Source organism: Anneissia japonica, unplaced genomic scaffold, assembly GCF_011630105.1.
Source record: "Anneissia japonica isolate Jap-2015-1 unplaced genomic scaffold, ASM1163010v1 scaffold287994_len634616_cov204, whole genome shotgun sequence".
Taxonomy (NCBI): domain Eukaryota; kingdom Metazoa; phylum Echinodermata; class Crinoidea; order Comatulida; family Comatulidae; genus Anneissia; species Anneissia japonica.
This window is the reverse complement of record NW_022707798.1, coordinates 619,796-625,146: the sequence shown is the minus strand read 5'-3', so window position 1 is coordinate 625,146 and position 5,351 is coordinate 619,796. Positions and strand designations below refer to the sequence as shown.

Here is a 5,351-nt window from a genome sequence, read left to right as displayed (position 1 = left end):
TTTTTATACTCGTTTGAATGTACTCGCTTATCTTGATTGATTGTCTCCCACCTTTGAGTATGTTATAGCTACAGTAAATCAATTCTCTTTCGGATGTGTCCATTTATTTTTTATTTTGGTGACGTCATCATGGTCAAAAAGAAGGCTTTTTTGGAGCCTTCTCATCTTTCTTTCTTGAAAGATGTAAACACATTGAAAATAGAGGGCGGCAGACTGTATTTCGACACTATCAGACCGATAGTTCGTTTACTGTAAAGGCAAAATTCGTGTGGCATTACCAGCCAACAGGGGTTTTAAATTAAACTTGGCAAGCTTTCAATTCATGTGCCATTACCGTCGTCAGGCACGTCGTATAAGCTATTCGTACTTGTGCGTTAAAATTTTAAAATTGTTAATATCACTTTTCAGATAATTTAAAGCACGTTTCAGGTCATTTTGAATATTCCAAAACTTTCCAAAATTGACGAGCCGTACGCTCATTTCCACGCCCACAGCACGTACTGAAGCTGGAAATTACGTTTAGGTTACATGTGTTGGGTTTCTGACATTGTATTAATACTACCGTGCGCACGGACGTTAAGACGTATGTGTACACATTCGTAAGTCCTTAAAATGCTCAATACTCTTTTTCTTTAAAATTCCTTTTAAAATGCTCAAAATTACTCTTATAAATAGAGCATGTTTTAGAATATTATACTTTTCAATCAGAACCGCGCGTGCTTCGTGAGGGTCAAAGTACGGCGGATCACCTAACTCGTCCTCAGTGACGAGTTCAAATCTAGTTGAACCTAGTTCTGACGACCACAGGCTGATAGATAGCTTCTCTGATAAGTGACTAAAGTTTATATTAATTTTGACCTAGTTTCTGAATTATACTCATATTTTTTTTAATTTCCCAGGAAACATACAGTTTTAGTAGAAAGTAATTAAGCATAAGAATGAAACAATAATTAATACCATTTTTAATATATCTATACTGTCAAGCATGAGAGATTCCACCCCTAGGACAAACATTTAAAAAGTCAGACAATCCACGAATTGCTTTGTTTGTTGCCCTTGGACAATCACTTTTTTTTTAATGAATCATGCGTATGGTTTAGCCTAGAATATACTGTAGCCTACTGTTTCTTATTGATATTTTGTAAATATTAACAAATTACTGTACATCAATAAAATGAACAAAAAAAAGATATTTTTGGGTGGAATTTATCCTTGCGTGTTTTGGTTATTGTTTACCTCAATAAGCGCATGGGAATTTGAGCGTACGTTATTCACTTTTTTTTAATACTTGATGAGACACGATACACATGGGCATTCCACCACAGACTTTTTATGAGTTATTGTAAATGTCGTGTGGTAAAGTACTATATAAATATTGAAAATTACGACTGAATTTTATCCAGATGTAATGTGGAAAATATACCTTACAGTATAGCAAATTAAACAATACAGGCTCTACTACTGTATTCTTCACTTTTTTTACTTGATGAGACACGATTTACGTGGGCATTCCACCACAGATATTTTATGGGTTATTGTAAATGTTGTGTGGTAAGTACTATATAAATATTGAAAATTACGACTGAATTTTATCCAGATGTAATGTGCGAAATAGCAAATTAATCAATACAGGCTGCCCTCTACTATATTAGTAACAATTGCATTGGTGTTGACAGTCTGTATGTATTAGAAACACTTTTATATGCAACACTTTTGTTAGTTTTAACATACAAGTGCATTAATTGAATATTAAACATTCAACACGAGCAATGTAGTGTTCTCTTGGCAAATAAAAGATAATACTGAGCCTGTGTAAATGACGTTTTATATGACGAATACATTCATGCTAGAGATCAATGGGCCCTAAGATCATTATGCAATCAAGGAGCAGCGTGACCGACAGATCAAAAAGTTGACTTTTGATAGAGACGCCTTCGTGGTCTCAAAGTTCGTCTTTGTCTCTAAGCACAACCCAGTTTCTTTTTGAGTGGTTGTCCTGGGACAAGTCCACTTTACCGGAAACCCCTCATGCCTGACAGTACTTAAATAAATACTCATTGAAGAAAATTTTACATACCTTTGATATAACAATTAACTCCAGCAAAATGTACAATGATGTAAACACGATGCTAATTAAAATCAAATCGTAACGCAGAAAGGAGAATTCTTTCCATTCCTCATCAATGGCGTTCATCAACGTCAGTACGTCACATGTCAGATTGAACGACCAATAAAAAAGGAGTAGAAACGACATGGAGGGCTTGTTCCAATATTCAACATGGTGGTAATACGAAATATACAAAATCACCGCGATAAGACTTGCACAAGCAGGAATATACAGGTACGGTTCTGTGTTGAAATTCCTGCATACCGAAACATCCGTGATAATGCCCTCGCCAACTTTAGCTAACTGCAGTAGTACCATCAGTATATTGAGGAGCCATCTTGGTATATGTCCCGGAAGTGGGATAATGTAACGATGGCTGAGCCTTTTAAGTTGTGTAAAACACGCAAGAATAAATAGAATGAGGGATACGAGAAGAATAAAGAGAACGCTTATACCGGTGGAAATCAGACCAATGAAACACGCATTATCTATTGTGTGATTTTTGTTCCACTTGAAGTGTTGTAAAGAGATGTTGTCATCTTTCCCACAAAACCAGCTGAATTCCTCAATGGCGTACATTATGAAACATTGGTTCAATGTCCAAAACTACGGACAGAAAAAAGGCCTGGAATAAAAAAAGAAAAAAAAAAACATATAAATTTTTAATAATAACATTATTTTAAAATAAATGCTACATTTTTAGACTTTTTATAATTCTAAATTTAGATTAAATTCTGAAAGTAGAGTTTCAAATTCAATAAGATTCATTTTGTTTTTCTCCTTGAGCAAGGCACTTTATCTTCATTTGTATCTCTCTCTACCAATGAATGTTTCTTTCACCACAACAAAAATTTAATTCAATCTAATTCATTGTCAAGTCGAATCCAAAATGCCATTGAGAAATTGTTTTGACTTGGATAAAATTTGACAGTCCACATTGTTAAAAATGGCAAACACAACAATCTACTGTAGTTTAATAAGCAAATTCGCAAGTTTAACTGTAGTTTCAAACCCTTCCTGCAATGTAACAAGCTACAGAACTTATAACAATTTATACTTTAATGATTTATATTATATATATTTTTTTTCTGTGCAATTTTTATTAATGCAATTATTTGTTTCAGATCTGTATTCCATTTTTGGACAATTTACTAAAAGACTGAACTAAAATTATATAATGGTATTTTATTCAAAATTCAAAATTTATAAAAAGCATAAAAAATGGCAGCCAAAAAGGCTGAATTACGAACTATATTGTTACATCAAAACAGGAAATTTTAAACATAAAGATTTACATAAAATTGTTTAGATAAAAAACAAGAGAAAACTACAGAATTATAAATAAATAATTACCATAGCAATCTTTGTTTTTTTTATAATTATTATATAATTATAAATGATTGCTTCAGTAATTATTATAATTATACTTATTATAATTATTATTATTAAATAATTTAATTTATTGCATCAAAACCATTAAATTTAAGAATTACGAATTACGCTCAACATCAAAAACATCAAAAAGCATGAAACAAATCAGATAAAATTTTATCTAACCAGCCGATAAGGGACCCATATGGTGCCCATATGCAGATCTATATGGGTACCATATGTGCAATCCTTGAGGAAACCTCCGGATTCTGCACCCAAGTTCCATGTGGGACCCATATGATTTAGCCCACATTGCCCAGATATAACCCATTTGGGGCCCACATGGAACCCACATTAATTTGTATGTGGGTGGCATATAGGTTTCCCATATGGGACCTATATTTTCTGACCCATATGGGTACCATATGTGCTATCCTTGAGGTCATGTGGGACCCATGTGGTTTAACCCATAGCCCAGGTATAACCCATTTGGGGCCCATATGGAACCTACATGCATTTTTACATGGGTGGTATATGGGTTTCCCATATGGGACCTATATTTTCCCGACCCATATGGGTAACATATGGGCTATCCTTGAGGAAACCTCCAGATTCTGCACCCAAGATCCATGTGGGGCCCATCTGATTTAGCCCATAGCCCAGATATGACCCATTTGGGGCCCATATGGAACCCACATACATTTTTACATGGGTGGTATATGGGTTTCCCATATGGGACCTATATTTTCCCCACCCATATGGGTAACATATGGGCTATATCCTTGAGGAAACCTCCAGATTCTGCACCCAAGCCCCATGTGGGGCCCATGTGGTTTAACCCATAGCCCAGGTATAACCCATTTGGGGCCCATATGGAACTTATATTTCGCAACCCATGGGTATGATTTGGACTAGCCCTTAAGGCACCCTCCGGATTCTGCACCAAGCCCCATGTGGGGCCCACATCTTTCAGAGAACCCATATGGGGCCAACATGGTACCCTTATGCATTTGTACATGGGTGGCATACGAGATTCTCACATGGTACCCATATGCAATTGCACACGGGTGGTATATGGGGCCCATTATTTTCTGACCCATATGGATGTAATATGGGTCTCCCCATATGGGGCCCCTCGTATTCTCCACCAAAGCCCCATGTGGGACAAACATGGTACCCATTGCAACTGCACATGGGTGGTATATAGGTGTCCCATATGTGAGGCCCATATTTTCTGGCTCATATGGATGGCATATTGGTTTACCCATATGGGAGCCTGTATGGATTAGCTGACATGGCCCAGAGAGAACAAATATGGAGGCTACACATTTCTGACTTGGCTTCTAACTCTGGTTTGAACATTGGCTGAGTCGATGACCATGAACTAGGTGTACATTTCAACAAATTACTCCTTGTCTGAAAATAAAACTTTTCAATTGTAGGTATAGTACAAAATATTTTCACTGCAATGATTAAACAAAAGGGTTTTTTCATTTTAACACATCAATCATTTTATTTATTTTGTAGAGAAAGCAATATTGTCAATTGCAAGTACTGTACAAATAGTGGTAAATGAAATCAAAATTTCTTAATGTCCCTTAATAACTATACAATTCAATTTCTCCAGCTCCTTGGAAAGTAAGAATATTCCATCATTTTGATCGCATTGGGAATATCACATATTTAACGTTTTTACAAATTATGAATATCCTCGAATTGATTGGGTCCATGCAAGAGTGTATCAAGAAGAATCGTCAATAGTTTCACCATGAATCATAGTAACAGAAGTACGAATGCCTTTTTCCCTCATACTTTTCACAAAGGTTATTAAGAAAGTATTCAATCGCCTCCTTTTTTTCACATCTAGTTGCAT

At 35.6% G+C, this 5,351-nt stretch overlaps 1 long non-coding RNA gene across 1 annotated transcript in view; it reads right to left on the bottom strand.

Moving 5' to 3' along the window:
* The window catches only part of LOC117106434, a 10,091-nt gene that overhangs the window by 826 nt on the left and 3,914 nt on the right, over positions 1–5,351 (bottom strand). The gene's annotated exons all lie outside the window — the stretch shown is intronic.